Source organism: Ambystoma mexicanum, chromosome 12, assembly GCF_040938575.1.
Source record: "Ambystoma mexicanum isolate Mex_15411 chromosome 12, UKY_AmexF1_1, whole genome shotgun sequence".
NCBI lineage: Eukaryota > Metazoa > Chordata > Amphibia > Caudata > Ambystomatidae > Ambystoma > Ambystoma mexicanum.
Genome location: NC_090936.1, coordinates 568,822,480 through 568,842,801, shown reverse-complemented (window position 1 = coordinate 568,842,801; position 20,322 = coordinate 568,822,480). Strand labels below are relative to the sequence as shown.

The following is a 20,322-nucleotide window of genomic DNA, read 5'->3' as shown; positions in this document are numbered from 1 at the left end:
ATATATGGACCCCACAGCTTGGTACAGTAGGAGCACCAACTGGAGAAAATAAATGTCCTGGAAAAAATCCTACCAACTAGAAGACCTCCTCACTCTGCGAACTCTCCAATCAGCATTCAGGACACTCATCACTACAGAAAGCAAACTAGTAAACTATTATATAACTATCTTGGAAGCCTCTAAAAATCACAAAAAGCATCTTCCAAAAGGTGAAGCATTGCATCAACCTGCAGCCAGGCCCTGCAGTATGAAAATTCACTGAGAAATGCAATGCCATCCGCAGCTTTTTCACAAACAAGGAAACACACTAAGAGCTCCAAACACACCACAGTCATCCAACCAAAATCAGCATGCAACTTACAAAGTTGGACTGAATTCAGGATAATTTCTCAAGAAGACTGGACCAACATTTTTGCAGCCCTCAAACCCACCAACTACAAAAACAACATTCTTCCCGCTTCCATTGTGAAGGCCATGAAAGATGAAACACTCACACCACATATTGAATTCATCAACACATGTCTAACACAAGACATCTTCTGAATTGCACTGAAAACATTATATAGATCCCCATGCTGAAGAAACCCACACTCGACCTTGATGGCCAGGTCAACTATCTCTGCATCATATATCTACCCACCCTCAAAAAATTGATTGAGAGCATCATTGCCATTCAGTTCCATAAAAGGATCACTCAGCACAATCTCGTACAGGACTACCAATCAGACTACAAATCAGGTTTCCTACAATGATGCAGAAAAACCATTACCATTCAATTAATCGATGATGCTCTTCATATCTGGGACAAGGGGGGGGGATCCCTGCTTACTCATCCTCCTCCACCTCTATGCTGCCTTTGATGCTGTTGATCATGAACCCTCTTCCACGTCCTTATCATGCTCATGGCTTCAATTTCATCTGTTATATCTATCATCCCAAAACCTGCTAGGATGTAAAGTGTCTTCCTGTAGCTCAACCCTACAAAGACTGAATTCATTCTCCTAGGATAGCCCACCAAGTGTGCCTAAATCCAGAATCAGCTGGTTGACATGACGTTTGACAGGTTCATGCCTCAGCTCTCACCCAGTGCAAAATCTCTCTGCTTTACTATGTATTATGACCTCTCATTCAAAACACACACCTCCAAGATGGCATACTACCAACTTGCACTTCAAGCCTTTCATCCCTGCACAGAGTTTAATAAAAACTGTCCAAGCCATTGCCATCTGGGACATGGACTGTGGCAATGCCCTATTCTCAGGAGTCCCAGATGCTACCTTGGCCCCTCTGAAATCTGTCTTGCACATTACAACATGCCGCATTGCAAGACTACGAAAATTTAACCGCATCACTCCCTCACTCAAGGAGCTGCCCTGTGCACCACTTAGAGCATGCATCTTGTTCAAAACTGCCTAAATCACCAATAAAACAGTTACAACCAAAAAACCAATCTATTTGACTGAAAAATTCACCATCTCCAGAGGTCAGTGCACCACCAGAAGCCCAACATCGCCTGAGGGGAAACAAAGAACTGCAAGAGGAAAAGCAACAGGAATTCGTCCTTTTCCTGCTTTCCACCTTGTCTCTGGGACAAGTTAGCAATTTGGAAAGGCTGGCCTCCTCCATCCTACACTTGAGGAGAGGGCCTTCAAAGAAACTTTCACAAATCACTGATCACTCCACTCAACTCTATTTCTCTCTCCCTCGATTCCATCTTCCCAGATCTACCGACCCATCACAGCTCCTCTGCTTCCCCTGTGCCCGACGTGTGACCCCTGAGGTGTGAACCATTTGTACAGCACTTTGTTGCTTCCCAGTTCTGTTCATGCTACATAAATTCCATTCATGCTTACAAAGGTGATAAAACAGGCAAACCCAGCTTAACACTTTTGTTTTACATTTTGTGTTGTACTGTATTGTTACATACTTCTTGACAATTATGCTTGCAGATAGCCTTTACAATGGAATGCTATGAAAACTGCCTGCTTTTGGAGGTGATAAAAATAAGGGAATGTCTTAGCAATCCATGTGTTTTATGCATGCATTGGAATCTCATGCAGATGTAAAGCCATGTTCTTTTTGGCGTTAGAGGGAGGAATGAACGGAAGGAACGTTATATACGCTTTGTGCCCCTACTGCGCCCCTGAAAGAAGTACTAACTTCATGGAGTATAAAATTGAGGCATAAACTGGTCACACGTCAGCTTTGTGCTTCACTTTTACAGTTCAGTCTTACAAAATGACCGTGTTTTAAAAGAATTATGTGTAATTATGAAACAAAATGTTATGATTGTGTGACGAATCAACTTCCGGGGCACAAGTGGTTCAGGGGTGAATATTGGTTTCTAAACCATCAATCAGCCCCACACCTCTAATGCACCAGAAGGGATATGAACAGATTGGAATAACAAACAAATTATAAAGCTCCTTGTCCAATTTTGGTAACGTGGATGGAACAGCAGGCCTATCTCCGAAACGTTGTGGATCATTGGTTAGTTGCAGCACAGCAAAAATACAATTATTACACAATAATAAAAGGACTGTCCAGTCAAGGTTGTATCACAAATATCTACTTAATTTATATGACACACAACAGACAATTCTAGCAACACTACAAAATACAAAACACCCCGTAAAAGAATGCAGTGGATAAACAGTTTCAAAGAAGGAAAAGGGATGCACTCTGGATATTGACAGGAGGGTAGTCAGTATGATTAAAAACCACAACCGTTTAAGTTTACTTGTATTCAGGACAAAGGGAACAATGGATCTTAACATGTTTCGATAGGCCTTCTGGGAAGGATGTACCTTGTGCTGTTGGTGTTCTTAGTGCTCGCCAGAGTCGAGTCAGCATTAGGGTACTTTGCAGACTTCTGTGACATCGTTCGAGATGGGAGTGAGCTGTGGGGTTCAGGCGGCAAGAGGGTTTGGCTAGCGTAGCTGGACGAACGGCTGCAGGCTGGCCTACGTGGCGGCTCGGGGTAGGTATCGTTCTCTCAGTGCTGATCAGCGGTTCTGATGCACTGGTCAAGATGTCTTGGATGTCTTTAAGCGATGGTGGCTTCACAACAGTAAGCGTTGCCATCAGTTGCAAATCGAGGAACTCAATTGGCTTTAAAATGTCCTTTAAGGCAGATTTCGGGAGCTGCTCGTCGAGGCACTTCTCCCAGCTGTGGAGTGTGTTGCAGGCAGCTGCCTTGTCCTTGGTTTTAGGTTCAGAGACCTTGTGGTACTTCCTGTCCAGGGATATTGCTGCAGAGCTAGCAGGGCATGCTGTATGCTGGCTGGGGACCGGTTCTGGAGCAGCTGGAGACTCCTCTGCATTCTATCCCTCCCTCTGTTCCCTGGAAGATGTTTATGGGAGGGATATTGCTTCCCTCTTTGGATATCCTGGTCTTCCTTCAGTGGCGGAAGATGTAAGGCAGGCTTTAACTTCAGCCAGGATCCAAGGTTGAGTTCTTCTTACTGACTTCCTACAAACTCTTCAGGTAATGTCCCTAAAGAGAGGCTCCAGTCCTCTTTTAAAGCCAAATTGACCACAGTGATTGGTGTAGGCTAAGCCTACCTTAATAAACCAATCCCGGGGGTCCCTGCCAAGAATCTCCTGTATGCGTGAGGTCATAACCACAGTGCTTTGCAACAGGAAAGGTAAAGGGGTGAAAACAAGAACAAGGTGTGCCCTAGAGCTCAAATGGCAGATTCCTTCTCTCAGCAGAAAGAGCTCTAGCCACACTCCCTTGTTATACTAGGTCCCACCCATCTTCCTATTCAACAAAGGTAGCAGGCGCCATTCTCTCTCGGAAGAACAAGGCATGATAACCTGTTCAGTGGTTGTTAACCACATTGAGAGTTTGCAGCCATCTGCTTTTTGCTCACTGTACCTTTCACAGATGGGAAATATCCATTTGCATATCAGTCTTTGTCCCGCCCACATGGGCAGTCCAGCACCGAAATGCTATGGCAATTCCTCTCTGAACAAGAGTGCCACCCGCAACCCCATACACCTGTTTCAGCCTTGTTGGGCATCATCAGTGAGGTGAAGCTGAGCCTCTCTAAGCACAGTGAGCAGGGAGTCCACCCATCTTCCTGTCTGTTGTTGGTCAAAGAGTCTCTATAGTTAATGGTCCTCTCTATGTGGTCCCTGTTAAAGCGGCAAATCTCCCTTGAAGCTGCGGAGGGACCAGACTCTCTGGCCCCTGCAAACCACATTCTTGTACCTTATGAATGGAGTCCCCCTAGTGTGGTGGCTTACTGTAAACAGCAGTCCCAGACATGACAGCTCACTGTCATTGATACTGAGAGTGGGAGCTGGCTTCAGGTTTACACAGCTACATATGAAAGAATGTTGGGTTTCCTGTCTCCTTTGCTATCCCCCGCAGCCAGGCCCTTTGTGGGCACGTTTGAAGTACCCTCCATTGGTATGTTAATCACTGCCACCAGCTGCAGGGCCAAACAAACGAGCAGGGTGAATCCATGGAGCCTTTGTTAGTTATGATTGATACAATGGTTCAAAAACCCAGAGAAGGACCATTACACAGGCTGCAAACGCCTTTTCTCTACTGTCTGGGTGACTTCATATTACATGTACACAAAAAAGAAACATGATGTTCTTTTGGTGACGTATGCCCCACTCTTAAACATAAATACAAAACATAAATAGTATATCAAGAAAAAACATATATATAAAAATGGAAAATACTGCATCCACTAGACATAGAAACATCTACGTACATTGACAACCAATACATTTTAAAAACTGAGCGCAAAAGCCAAGGGTAAAACCAGCCAAATTCACATTTACATCTTGGTTTTTCATTTCGTTTTGGCAAAAGTGTAGCTATTGCCTGACATTTACGCTTGGCAGACACCATTTACAATGGCTCCATATGGAAGGTGCTTCCCTAAGTGTCATACCAGGAGGGAAATACATGCTGGCATTAAATCATGTGCCCGTTTGGAGGCGGAGCACTCATGCCTGACAGAAAATATATTTTCTCTTTGTGCCCCTAGTCTGCCATCAAAAAGAAAGACAATCTCCCGGAGCACCAAAGCACGGTGTAGATTGCGTAACACCTTGATTTTACACCTTGCTTCACTGCTCCGAGGCTTGGAAAATGGCGCGCTGAGGAGCAATGAATAATCCTTTACAACCCATCAAGAAGATGCTCCAGGGCACAAGGATTGGTACTAAAAGCACCACCAAGTCTAATGATGTGGCTCATTTGGTGAGCAAACTCCACTAATCTACAAGAGGTCCTGAGATAGACACACTGCAGACCTTCATTTACTTTTGCAACATGGCTCTTGTTTTAAACACGTACTTTCAAATACGGAATGAAAAAGATTGATAATGTTCATGCATAAGGGAAGTGGCCATCTCTTCATGTCCGAATGAAGGCTCTAGGACCCTGGCGGTGACAGTATGAGCGGTGCTGGTATGGTACCGGCACCGTTCACACCGTCCCGCTGCGTTACGAGTTCTGCTCGCGGGTTCCTGACAGTCCGCCAGGTTTTACCGCCATGCTCGTAATGAGGCCCTCTGTCTCGCTCCGGTCACCGTAATGGCGCAATTGCTGATAACATGCTCTACCCGCCAAATATCGAAGCTCTTTACAAAACACCCTGGTAAATGAGTCAATCTTGCTGGCGTTGGAACAGTACTGGGCGTTATGGTTCGTTATTTCTCGATGGAACAACGTTTCAAATAGTACTATTTTTCCTGGCAAGTGGTTTAAGATAGGTAATTTGCCACACTGGGGCGCACTATACAAGATTAACTGTCATGTCTGTGCAGTTGTTTTGCTGACATATCTTACTTCTGGTCTAATGCATTAGTATGGCCCCAATATCAATACAAGGGTATCATTTTTGAAGGATCACTTCTTTTTCATAACCCCAAAAACAAAAAAAGGAAAAAGGGAAGTCGGAAATAAAAAGAAAGCGCTTAGACGACCAGTAGGTGGCGCATGATTCAAAGACATGCAACGCATTTTCCAGCTATGCTTCCAGTGTTTGGACCAACGGACAAGATTTGGGGGGAGCACACCTGCATTGTGTACGGCATGGGAGTAATCTCGGTGGCATGCCTTAAAGGACTGGAATATTTCAAGAACTCTGTTCAGAGTCGCCTCACAACCTATGGTTGTTTACATTATTCGGCCCTACTTTTTCTCGAAGATACGTTTTCAGAGGGTCCCTCAACAAAGCCCCCTAGAAACAGTATTGTCGCGCGCTTACTGGCTTGAGGGCTGTCCCTCACCCCATAGGTTTCGAGGAATGGGCGTCGCCCATCTCATCTCCACCCGCTTCTGCACAACACACTCCTGAGGAAGGAATCGGTAGCGTTTATGGTTTCTCCTTATCTTGGGTAATGCATTGCTCCGTCTGCAGCGGTAGGTCGAAAGTACACACTGCTCAAACTCCTATCCCCCAGGCCGGTGTTCACTTTGCAGAGGGAGAGGAACAGAAGCGCAGCAAAGAAACCCCAGGTGAGCAAGCCGACACTGGCCCCTTTACACTGCAAACATAACACGCTTACTAATACGCTGGCTTGCCATTGAGGGAGATTTGAATGCGACCTGGTTATATACATCTCCAGTTATTATCGTACACAGAAAAGGTTTGTGCTTGTTAGCTCATATTGTCTTAGGGCTGAGACTTATTCTCGATGTTGGACAAGCAGGTATCTGTACTACGCATTGCCTGCCCGAGGAAGGCACCAAAGGCGCTCTTTGCTTTGGCTTTTCGAGAGTACAAACAAAATGGTGATCTCTGGAAGATATAGTTTTTCTCTTTTGAAACCCAGCCATACTTTGCAGTGAGAGGAAACATTGATAGAGTTTTGGCACACCAATGGCTCATTGATTGGATAAACTGTTGTATCTTTTTTTGGTGACAATGTCTGTGCACTCTCCTTCTTTCTCTGGGCTGCTCTCTTGTCCAAACCTCCTGAGCTATCATTCTTTCAGTATCCTATACTTTCATCGCTTTCTGTATCCGAATGCCTGCATGTTCCCCTCATCAATTTCTCTCCCACACGTCCACCATCTTTTTTCATGTCTATTTAAAAATGACGCCCAACGGCTAGATGCCCTGCTAGGTCTGATCCAGAACCAATGCACTCTGCCAGGCATTACCTGGGTCTCCGCTGTTTCATGAACTCCAGTATCCACATCGCCAGGCAGCAGCCCTTCTCCGGGGCTGATTATCGTTCTCATTTTCCCAATCAAGGACGAGTTTTATGCGGTGTCCAAAGCCACGGCTAGTTCAAATCTACTGGCTAGAATTCTTGAAATCTCACTAGCATTTGCCACTTCACGATTGTTTAACTCTGCCCAACAACTGAGCCGCCACCTGCAAAAGCAATACAAAAAAAGACATCTGACAACATATGGAACAAGAGACAAACACCGCCTGGACCATGTGGCACCACTCAAGTGACTGAAAGTCAAGATGGACAAAGTTGTGTCTACCATCTACTTCATCCGTGATCTACACCAATTGAAGAGATGGATAGAAAGCATTAACCATGGTGGGAGAAATGTGGACTCCCCACCAATCACTTGTATAATTGGATACAGAACTTAGACTGCAAAAATGCTCTTCCAGAAGTAAGCATTTTACCAATGTAAAGCTGAAAGCCCTAAAATGCATCTCCTCATTAGCATCCTTCAAATTCTAAAAATGTCCCTGCATGGTTCATCTGTGTTGCCAAGCTTTCCGCTGCAAGCCCTGATTTCTATAGCTCATCGAAGATGTAATCCCTGATGGACATGTGTTGGACAGAATCACCAATATTTTTCTACATGACCAACTATTTTCTAATTGCCTTTGAGTGGCGTGACCCTGCTCAACACACTGATGGCCCAAGAAGTAGAAACAAAAACAACTGGCAGCCAACAGAGCCACCGACCTGTAGCTATCAAAACTAAAGAAGCCTACGAGAACCCAGAGCCATTTCCGTGGTACTTGCAATCATGGAGGTGTGTTTTTGCCTGCTGTCCATCAGTTGTGCCCGGCTACACATTGCCTCTTGCAGCCATCCCTGGAACTCATCAGCTATGGGCCAGAAGGTTTTCACCATATCCAAGCAATGTCAAGCACTTTCCAGTGCCTTCTCTGCTACTTTGATGCTGCCCTGTCTCTTCTGTAGCCAATGCCAATGGCACTGGAAGCTAGATACCTGCAGAACATCACCATGGCTGTCCCGGATTCTAATGAGCTGAACGCTAATTGGTAAAAGCTGGAAAGACCATGCTATGAGGGATTGGCCCCAAGACTTGACAGTTGCACCTGTGGAGAAAGGTCTGCCCTCTGAGGTACTTTCTGCCACTTGGTGTTGGTTTTCAATTCAAAGTTTACTTGCTTCCCCAGAAGGTTTGCTTTGGTCAGCAGACCATCGCAAGGGCACTATAGCGATTTGGATATAGAGGCTGTGGGACCCCATACTAAAGTGGTAGCTGTGTATCAAGGTTCTTTGCTACACCAATAATGACCAGTGTTAACTAAATTCAGCATTGGAACTATATCCCACTCAGCCAATGAGCCCACACTGGACTTCCTGCTGTAAAACCAGTGTAAACCAACATTGCACTTGACCCGCAAAATGTCAAGCATCCCACGGGAACAGCCATTGACCGAATATGAACATTACTTAGCTACTGCTATTGCTGTAACACTTACTACTGAAAACATGGTTTATTCTTTGAATACCACACTGTGTGTAAACCATAAATATGGATTGACAGTCATTTAATCAAAGTAATGCCTTTATTTCTCTGTATCACATCGTCTGTATCTCATCTATCCATTACAATCCTGAGAATTCGACCCTGACACCTAAACCTCTACAAAAAACAGATTTGGCAAGAACAGCTGAAGGAGCACTTTTTGATTAAGTGAGTAACACATCCCATCCATCCTCTATCCTCGAGTCTAAGTAAAATCCTGACAGTCATGCCCAAATTACTGAAACAGACAACTCTTTCAACAAACTATTCGGCAGCCACATCCTACTTCCCTTTTTCCCTTTTTCAATAATCCACACCCCAAAGGCTTTTTCATGCCCTAATATCCAACTTAAAATCAGAAACTCCTTTCAAATATCTTTACCATTGATCCGAGATTTGGTCAGATCTTCTGTTCTACTCTGCTCAGTGAGTTTGAGTGGGGGCTTAAGGGACTATAGCCGCGGATCTTTTGGTTGTAGGCCGGAATGAAGCTCAGGGGCTACAACCAAAAGGCTAGCTAGCCCTGAGTCCCGACATTAGCGTAGCCCCATATCTTTTCCAGACCTAGCAACACCCCTGGACATAGCCATCATTAAGTTTGCCATTAAAAAGGCATACCATGGTTGGGAAAGGCCAGCCCAGGGTGGAGTGTGAGGAGTGGTGTGTGGGCAAACGAGAATGGCGGTAGTTCCAGGTGCTGAGAGAGGTGGCCTTCTTAGGGAGGGTACGCTAAATGTCAAGGGTATGAACTCCCCCACGAAGAGGTTGTTAGTGGCAAGAGAATTCCGTAGAACGGGGTTGGATGTGATGTCCCTCCAGGAGACTAAATATGCCAAGGGGGAGGAAAGCAGGGTTCCTGGGAGTGCGGGGGAGGGGGGGGGCTGGGACAGGGGCTCCGGTCCCTTGAGAAAGGCGGAGGTCAGCATTGTCATTGGGAAAGGGCTGAAAATGAGGTGTCTAAAGTATGGGTAGATGTTGAAGGCAGGGCAAAGGGCTATACCCTTTACTCGGCCCTGCATGGTACCTTCACAAGAATTGATTACTTGTACGTCTCACGTGGGTTATTGGATGTGGCACTGGGCTTGGAGATCTCCCCGTTTTCTTTGTCCAACCATGATATGGTGAAAGTGGATTTAGACCGGTCAGGTCTGCCGTGGAAAGGATCGAGGTGGAGATGTAATGAGACACTGTGGAAGGACCCCATGTTCCGAGAGGAGACGGCGGAGGAAATAGGCGAATACTTTAGAATTAACAACACAGGAGAGGTCCCAAGGAAGACTGTTTGGGAGGCGGGGAAAGCAACATGGAGAGGGATCCTGATTCGTAGAAAGAAGAGGGAGCGAACCTTAATCGAGAACAAATTTAGGGGGGAGATTGACCGCCTTGATCGGGCAGCAAGGGAAGCCACGGTGCAGAGGCCACGGTGGAGAGAGAGAGCAGGTTCATGGAGGCCAGGCAGAAAAGGGAAGAGCTCAGATTACTCAAGGAAGGTCAAATTGTTAGGAAGTTACAATACTTGAAGCAGAAATTTTACGAGAAGAGGGACGAGGCGAATGCGCTGCTGGCTGCCAGATTACGTGGACAGTGTTCTGAGAGGTGGGTGATGGCTAGAGAAGACAGTGGAGGCCTCAGACTCAGGCACATAGGAGATACAAGAGGCATTTGCAACCTTCTATGAGACCCTATATAAATAAGAGCCCCAAGCGGGGAGCGCCAGTATAGGGTCGTACCTGGCCGACACTCAGATGCCGAGTCTCGCTCGAGAGGAGGCTGATGCACTAGATGCCCCAATTACTGCAGAGGAAGTCAAGAGAGCGATCTTACATCTGCCATTGGGGAAGGCCTCAGGTGAAGATGGGTACATGGCCGGCTTCTTCAAATCATTTCTCTCCCCCTTCTCCCATTCATAGTCGAACTCTTTAATGATATCCTACAGACTGGGGAAGCTCCTGAGTAATTCTCGTGGGCGTTAATCACAGTTATTCCCAAGGAAGGTAGGGATCCCAAAAGGTGTGGATACTACCGACCGATATCGCTTCTAGATATTGATGCCAAGATTTATATGAGGGTACTGGCGGCGAGACTGTAAACATAAATGCCCCGTCTGGTATATACGGACCAGGTTGGCTTTATAATGGGACAACAGGGATCTGATACGATGCTGAAAACCCTGCACTTAATCTACGAGTCCCAGAACATAGAGGGAGACCCGGCCCTTCTTTCAGTGGATGCCGAGAAGGCATTTTATCGGGTGGAATGGGGCTTCCTGGGAGTGGTTCTGGACAATATAGGACTGGGGTCTAAGCTCAATAAGGGAATAATGACAGTGTATACCTCACCCAAGGCGTCAGTGGCCGTCAATGGGCTCTACTCAGGGGGACGAGACAGGGTTGCCCACTTTCAACAATTTTATCCACCCTCTCCCTAGAGCCACTGGCGCAGAGGCTCAGGGGGTCCTCAAGTGGAAGGTCTCGCGGTTTGCGGGGTAGAATATAAGGTGGCCCTTCACGCGGTTACTTTCTGCTGCACACAAGGGACCCACTGACCACCATACCCAGGGCGATCCAACTGATCGAACAGTATGGTGAGCTATCCGGCTTTAAGATCAACAGGGCCAAGTCGGTCCTATTTCCATTGAAGGTATTCGGGGAGGGAGATGACGACAGATTTGCCCCATTGCGAGTAATGGTAAGAGGGGACACACTGAGATATCTGGGGATTAAGCTCACCAGAGATCTGGGGGTCCTGTTTGCCACTAATTTCCCTCCTCTTGTGGCTGGTTTGAGGGCCCATCTAGAAAAGTGCGGGAAACTGACCATATCTTGGTTGGGACGGTTTAACGTCTTGAAGATGGTTTGCCTCCCTAGATTTCTATGTGTTCCAGATGCTCCTGATCCAGTCCTTTTTTCGTGAGGTGAAGGGGTCGATGCTGAAGTTCATATGGGATGGTAAGAAAGCAAGAGTAGCATACAACGTCCTTACACTGCCCAAAGATGGCGGGGTGGGGGGATGGGACCCCCATATCTGAAAAAGTACTATGAAGCAGCACAGTTGAGGGTCCTTATACCCCACCTGCGAAGGGTGGACTTGGACAACAATAATCTAGCTCCCACCACAGTTTCTGTGGGTACCGAGAAGGAAGCTCATAAGTAGGGTCTGGGAACATCTGATTGTGGGCACCATATGGGATGTGTGGCGGGAGAGGGTTGACATGCAAGGAGTTACAACATGGCAATCACTGCTGAGCCATTTTGGGCACTGGGATCCAGGAGCTTATACGAAACCCCGACAGGTTCCAAGCTTTGTTCGAGGCAGGGCTGGAGAGGGTGGGCCAGCTGTGGAAAGCGGGCACCTTTATTTCAATCACTGACCTGGAAGAGACTCTGGGTATAGGTCCCCTCTCGGTCTTCCACTACCTTCAGTTAAAGGTGGCCCTAACGGATGAGAAATGGAGGGAGAAGATACAGAGAGACCTCACCCCCTTTCAAGGGCCCCTAGACAAATGGAGGGGACCGAAGGGCCCGATCGTGACTATGTACAGCGCTCTGGTGGATGCTTCGGAAGGGGTCAACTGAATAAAAGTTTTACTTTTATTATATATGATATTGTTGGTGCCTCCACCAAAAGATTTATAGATAGCAAAAACAAAAGGCTGATGTATTCCCATTTCTTCATGCCTTAACAGATTTACATTAAGCATATGGGATGGTGGAGCATGGTTATTGTTGGGGTAGAGTCTGGAGATGTGAAAAGGAGATACTTTGCAGCAGAATTTCCTCCATAGATGGCTGTACATTTAAGCATTAATCTGCACAAAAAACAGGTAGACAAACAGATAAAGGCTGGTATACCAAAAGACAGTGAGGTCGAAAAACGTTGACTTTGCAAATTGAAATGCAAACAGCCTTTAAAATGTGGCTATTTACTAGGTCCCAGTAAAGCATCAAAATGTGTGTATGTGTGAGAAAAACGGTTTCATACTTGTATGCTCCCTGTAGGAAATCACTTGCAGAACCTTCGAAAGATCTAAAAGACATGCTTACACCCGCAAAACTGGACAAATCCATCACTCCATCACTTGAATTCTGAAGAATTGGTAGCCTTTTTCCCTGCTAAGGTCAATCTTTTCAGATCAGAGCTTAGTTTGCTGGGCCCTGTTTCCATGTTATTTTTCCTTATTATGTACACACATGGGTTATAGCTACTTGCTATGTATACATGTGGCCACAAGATCTAAAAAGTGCACAGCTGCAACAATGCTCATGTCTGCCACCATTGAAATTGTCCAACAGCAAGAATGATTAGCAGTGTTCCCTTTAGTCTGAGACTAAAATGGTTGCAATCCTGGATAGGGCAGGGCCCATACACTCTTCTAACACATAACAGCCGAAATGTATTTAGGAAGGGAGCTCCTCCCTGTCTGACAACCTATGCACCATTATAAATCTCTCTTAAATAGGGCCTGGTGCCAGATCACCTGAACTGGAAGCCGAAGTATGTAATAGCACATCTTTTGCTAACTTGGATACTACTGTGCCCCGATAAACTGCTGGAATCGATTCTGACTTTTGTGGGTTATTCTTTCCTTCTTAATGATTTTCATAATGTCTTTATGCCAGTGCATGGCATCAAATTAGTAGTTCTTTCGTTGTTGGATGATCTGAGGGGTGTGGTGGATGTTGGCGGTGTTACAACCCTGATCATTTCGGATATTTCACCTGTCTTTGACAATGTTGATTATACCGTCCTGCTAGGATGGTGCCACCATTTTTGGATTTGAGACATGCTTCTTAAGTAGTTAAAACTGTTTCTAAATGGCCACTGTCAAATAACCGCTATATGCCTCTTAGAAACCACACCCACGTCCCATTCCATAGGGAGCCAGAGGAGACTTAATTGTGACCAATGTGTCACTAGACACTAAATGCAGCTCTTCTCTGACCTCATCCATGCAATGATATGTATTTTTATATGTAATCCTACAATACCCATGTCCTTCTCTGGCTGGGTGCAGGATGCCTTATCGGACAAGTTGGATTGTCACATTGAAGAGGACAGATACCGGATAAAAACATAATGGGATTACATTCAATCCATCTAAAACCATCTGCAATAACTTTTTTTTTACCTGGCCTCTGTCTTAAGTCCAAGACCCAAGCTAGCAGCCCACAGTGTGGGGATTGTTGTACCATATCCTAACTCCTAGATGGTGCAGTCTCCAGTGTCTGCTTCTTCCAACTAAGAAGACTGACTAAACATCTGGAATTGTAATTGTATGTGGGTATGTGTCCCAAAGGCTTCTAAATATAAACTCGAGATGATTCAGATTACAACTTTCCTAGTACATTTAAACAACCCATTGCGTGCCTTAAGGCCATATATACATATGTCCCAGAAATTTGACACATTTTGCTATATTGTATATATATATGCCCTAAATTAGGAGGAGCAGTGGCAGGGGAGCATTCTGCCACACTAAACACCATGGACCTGCGCCCAAAAATCTTTTGACTTTGGCTTGCCAGACCCCTAGGAGAAAGCACCCAAAGTTGGGTCACAGAGAACACATGATGCTTGACCTCCAGTTGCCTTGTAGAGCAAATTAAGTTTAAAATATATGCCTGGTTCATCATAGTTTCCAGAGTGTTGGGTGGCCTTCTTTACCTAAGAAATATGTTCCTTTTAGACATCATATGAATCATAGAATATTCAAAACAAAAGTGGTGATTGGTGAAAGATTTGGAATTAATCCTAACCTCTGGCATTGCTCTAGGCAATGCTCCAAACTATTTTCTTCAGCCTGCCAAGCCATTACAGAAGGGGAAAAGCCCACATGCAAATCAGACTTAGTTCCACCCCAAAAGGGGTAGTCCAACCCAAACTGCTAGGTCACATTCCCTCTGCATGAGACCAAAAGTATTCGCAGACATGTTTTGGCGTCACTGGGCATCATCAGTGAGAAGTAGCTTGGGTCTCCAGGCCCAGCAGGCTCGGGACCCAACTCTGGGTATACCTGTCCCACTCGGGGTGATTTATGCAAAACAAGAGAGGTGATGGCTGAAAGGTTTGGAATTAATCCTAACCTCTAGCAACCCTCCAAATCATTGTTTTTATCCTGCCATGCCATTGGAGAAGGGGAAAAACTATATGCACATTAGGGTTGGTCCCACCCCAAAAGGGGCAGTCCAGCCATAACTGTGAGGTCACATCCCTTCTGCATGAGACCACAAGCATCCCCAGACATGTTTTGGCTTTGTTGGGCATCATCAGTAAGGAGTAGCTTGGGTCTCTAGGCCCATCAGGCTTGGCACCCACGTCTGGGTATAGCTGCCCCACTATGAGTGACTTATGCAAAACAAAAGAGGTGGTAGCTGGAAGGTTTGGAATTAATCCTAACCTCTGGCATTGCTCTGGACAACCCTCCAAACCATCATTCTTCAGCCTGCCAAGCCATTACAGAAGAGGATATACCATATGCAAATCAAGCTTGGTCCCACCACAAAAGGGGAAGTTCAGCCTGAACTGCTAGGTCACATCCCTTCTGCACAAGACCACAAGCATCCCCAGACATGTTTCAGTCTCATTGGGCTCCATCATTGAGGAGTAGCTTGGGTCTATAGGCCCATCAGGCTTGGCACCAACATCTGGGCATAGCCGCCACACTCTGGGTGGTTGTATACAAATTGTTTGAGTCATAATTGTTTGAATGACAATTGACCTTTTCACAATTGATCGAATTTTGAAGGTCAATTGTTACATATATGCAGGGGGAAATCCCCCATAACCTCCCACCCAATGCAAACCCCTCCCAATTTTGGACCCTTGAAATTAGGTCAATTGTTAATTCGAACAATTGTGTTCAAACAATTTGGGTAATACCCTCTGGGTGACTTATGCAAAACAAAAGAGGTGATGGCTGGAGGATTTGGAATTCATCCTAACCTCTGACAGTGCTCTGGGCAACCCTCCAAACCATCGTTCTTCAGCCTGCCAAGCCATACAGGAGGGGAAAGACCATATGCAAATTAGGCTTGGTCCCACCCCAAAAGGGGTATTCCAGGCCAAACTGCTAGGTCATATCCCTTCTGCTCGAGACCACCAGCATCCCCAGACATGTTTTGCCTCATTGGGCGTCATCAGTGAGGAGTGGCTTGGGTCTCTAGGCCCATCAGGCTTGGCACCAACGTCTGGACATACCCGCCCCACTCTGGGTGACTTATGCAAAACAAAAGAGGTGATGGCTGGAAGGTTTGGAATTAATCCTAACTTCTGGCATTGCACTGGGCAACACTCCAAACCATCGTTCTTCAGCCTCCAAAGCCATTACAGAAGAGGAAATAGCATATGCAAATCAAGCTTGGTCCCACCCCAAAATGGGCAGTCCAGCCTGAACTGCTAGGTCACATCCCTTCTTCACGAGACCACAAGCATCCCCAGACATGTTTCAGCCTCATTGGGCTCCATCAGTGAGGAGCAGCTTGGGTCTCTAGACCCAGCAGGCTCAGGAGCCACACCTGGACATACCCATTCCACTGGGTGACTTATGCAAAACAAAAGAGGTGATGGCTGGAAGATTTGGAATTCATCCTAACCTCTGACATTGCTCTGGGTAACCCTCCAAACCGTTGTTGTCTTTGCAACTAACTCCCTGGCACTGCCCCTCTGTGGAAACCCCTAGCACTTATCCCCTTCCCTCTCCCCTCTCTCTCTCTGCACTTGCACGCTCCAAATGTTCACAAGGCCTAGATGGACAGTTTTCTGTATTCTGCTCATCACTGCTATCATATTGTATTGTCTTGCTGTTCCTTTGTTCCCTCCCCTTTGCCCTGCGGGCGCTTTTTAACAGAGGTTCTTGATATATAACGCCTTACAAATGCCTAATAAAATAAATGAAATAAATCGTTCTTCCGCCTGCCAAGTCATTTCAGAAGGGGAAAGACCATATGCAAATCAGGGTTGGTCCCACTCCAAAAGGGGCAGCCCAGCCCGAATGGCTAGGTCACATCCCTTCTGCACGAGACCAAAGCATCCCCAAACATGTTTAGGCCTCATTGGGCATCATCAGAGAAGAGTAGCGCGGGTCTCGAGGCCCACCAGGCTCAGAGCCCACGTCTGGGCATACCTGTCCCACTCGGGGTGACTTATGCAAAATAAAAGAGGTGATGGCTGAAAGGTTTGGAATTAATCCTAACCTCTGCCTTTGCTCTGGGCAAACCTCCAGACCATCGTTCTTCACCTGCCAAGCCATTACAGAAGGGGAAAGACGATATGCAAATCAGGCTTGGTCCAACCCCAAAAGGGTCAGTTCTGGCCAAACTGCTAGGTCACATCCCTTTCTGTAATGGCTTGGAAGGCGAAGGACGACGGTCTGGAGGGTTGCCCAGAGCAATGCCAGAGGTTAAGATTTATTCTTAATCTTACAGCCAACACCTCTTTCTTTTTGCTCATTGAATATTCAAATCAAAACTCTCCATGGAATCTAAATCTAAAATGTGTTCAGTTGTGAGACAGAGCTTTAAGCGTTTACATTCCTGGCCAGAACCTATAAGCATCCATAATATATGGGGGTCTCCTTATTGAATGTAAAGACATTTATTGTACCGTGATCTTTGAATATGTGGCATTGCAATTGTCTGATAATACTAGTTTAAGAGGAATATGGTAAAAAAAACTAAACATTTACAAACAAATTAATACAAATGAAGACACTAAGGGCCTCTTCAGATTTGGGTGGTATCCCGGCGGCAAATACACCGGAATATTGCCCAACGTAATTACCATTACCGCCATTTGGTCTGGCAGTATTAGCGCCAGATCACAAGTGGTGGTGTAATTCCCCATTCTTCTTGAGTCCACAGACCTCAATGGGGCATTTTCAACGCAACTAACGTGGCATTAATTGTGCTGCAGTAATTGTGCCAAAAATGTGCAGAAAACAGTGCATTCACCTCCAGACAAACCCGTGATTGTGCAGTGCGGTAATGCGGCAGTAACAGCATTACTGCTGCATTTTTACTGCACCGCCCAACTGCTGATGAGGCCCTAAATGTTTTTAATGTAAATGTTCATTGCACAACTATTTAATTAAAAGCAGAAAGAAAGCCAATAGAGGAAAATAAATGAAAGATATTGTAGTCTTTAAACGGTTGAATTACATTTTAGAGCGTTAGGCAGGTTAATGTGTTCACAGAGGCATGTAGGGTAGGAGACAAAAAAAACTATTGTTATGAAACATATATTCCCCAGGAGAAGTTCTTCTAAGGAAATCTCTCAGGAAAATGTATGCTGAGATTTAATCTCTCGCTAAGAAATATTTTCTCCCCATGACAAAAACATAATTGCGCCCCATTTTACATCCTCTGCATTCTGGCATCATTTAAATGCAGAGTTTCTTCCCTTGCAGGAAGAGTTTTAATAAGTAAGGGAGTCTCTTTTGGCAAATTGACAGCTCTCTCCCATTGAGGTGCTAATGAAAGGGAAGATTTATTTTCAGAATAACTCTGTATCAGAATTAAACATTTCCCTTCAAAGGGGAGACTATCTAACATAATAAACACCTTGAAGAGAGAAACTGTATCAGAAACAGCTCTCTCACTTGAAGGGGAGAGCGGTCTTTCTCACACTAAACGTTCTCCCTGGAAGCGGGTGACTGTATCTCTCAAAGGGGGAGTCTCAGTATCAGAATAAAATCTCTCCCTCAAAAGAGGTGACTCTGTATCAAGAACAGCTGTCTCTATTGAAGGGAGAGTCTATGTCCATGAATAAGCTCATACCCTTGAAGGGGGAGACTCTGTAACAAAATAAAATCACCCTCTTGAAAGTCCAGATATTGTATCAGAATAACCTCTCCCCTTAGAAAGGATATCACCTCTACCCTTGAAAGGGTAAATACCACTTGCGGAAATTCCCATCCGCCTCCACCATATAGTCTAGGAAAGTCAGGGAGGTATGGTGCATCTGCACAACAAAGGCTGTGCCATAAAGGTATGCTTGCAACTTCTTCAGTGCTCAGGCAGCTGTTAGGCACTCTTTCTCAGCCACGAACCACCTTTGCCATCTGGGCTGAGGGTTGTTACACAGGTATGGGCCGGTCCCATCATTAGCTTTCTGGTTTAGCACTCCCCACATCTGTTCAATGAAAGGTTGCTCTGATTCAGGACTTGATGGTACAGGGGCACAGCAAATGGCTCACTTTAGTGAATTAAAACTGACCTGACAAGTCCCATTCAATCAAACCTTCTTGGATATCTTCCCCATCAGTACTCTTGTCAGAGGAGTAGCAACTGACCAAGGGTTGGTAATGAATCCCCAGTACCCACTTGTGGTAACCAGGAAGCCATTTGCATGGGGCATGCCAGGATGGCCTCCATCTTATTCTGAACTGGGCTCAGGTGGATACTGCCGGCCAAGCAGTCAAGGTACTTCAGCTCACCTGTGGTAAAGTGGCACTTCTCTGCCCATACAAATATATGTGCTCTAGTATTGACTTCCAATACTGGCTGAAGATGGCAATATCATCCAGATTTACCAATGCAAATGACTGCCGCCCAGCCAGACTTTAAATCATCAGGCTTTGGAAAGTCCTGTACCATTTTCCATTCCAAAGTGTGTGCCCTCGTACTGAAACTGTCATAGGAGCCAGACGAAAGGTTAACTTCCCATACCAGTAGCCCTGTGTCTGGTCCATGGTAGCGGTGTACTGGGATAGCCTCCAATTTGTCGAAAAACTTATTTATTTATTTATTTATTTATTTATTTATTTATTTACATGCTGGGTCTTTAGAATGTGCCACATGTGGGACTGCTTCATTGATCTAGGGCCTATTTCTGCATGGTAGACAGTAAACACTTCCAGGTCTGTATTCTAGTCTGGTCATTTATATATAATGTGCCACTGTGATGAACAGGGCTGACATTCCACTGGTTGCAAATTACTAATTAGTATTTAGCCTATGCCTCATCTCTGATAGACTGACATAATTTCAGGAAGTTACATGACGCTCGTCGCAACGTGAGCACTTTACGATTTTAATCAGCTGGACTTAGGACTGAGCACTGTATTGATTTCGTGAGCCTGACACACATTGTGTAATATGTTATTTTTTAGTTAATCTTTATAATATGATTGCAATTGCCCCTTTCCTGTTTGCAATCATAGAACAAAGAATTGCTGAGTGAGTGGCAGACTAAAAAAAGACTTGATTGTGAAAGCAGAGGCATGTTCTTTAATCCTATGGGCCTCTGACCACCCGCAAGTTTCACAGCTATCTTGCACTCTGTGCCCTTCTGCCCTTTATTGAACCAAAGGGGCACAAGCATGAAGAAGGAAGCAGACACTTGTGAACCTCATTTGCACAGAGACGTTGTGTAAAAGAGCACTGTTCTGCACTCTATCCCTCTATTGCTGGCTCAGTCAATGGAACGTCCTCATGCTGCAGGACCCACAAGAATACAGCATAGTGATTCGGAACCCTCCCCAACAGATAGAGCTTTTTTAGATACTAAGTATCTCCGTCAAGAGGACGAGTTCATTATGATACAGTGTTCCCATTCAAGTCAGAGAACATGTTCCGATACGGAGTATCTCCTGTCAA

The 20,322-nt window shown here is 45.5% G+C and overlaps 1 protein-coding gene across 1 annotated transcript in view; it reads left to right on the top strand.

Moving 5' to 3' along the window:
* The first annotated feature begins 6,126 nt into the window (after positions 1-6,126).
* The window catches only part of LOC138513015 (membrane-spanning 4-domains subfamily A member 5-like), a 281,174-nt gene continuing 266,978 nt past the window's right edge, over positions 6,127-20,322 (top strand). The window contains exon 1 of the mRNA XM_069627730.1: positions 6,127-6,487. The gene's annotated coding sequence lies outside the window, so the exon portion shown is untranslated. The remainder of the gene's footprint in view (positions 6,488-20,322) is intronic.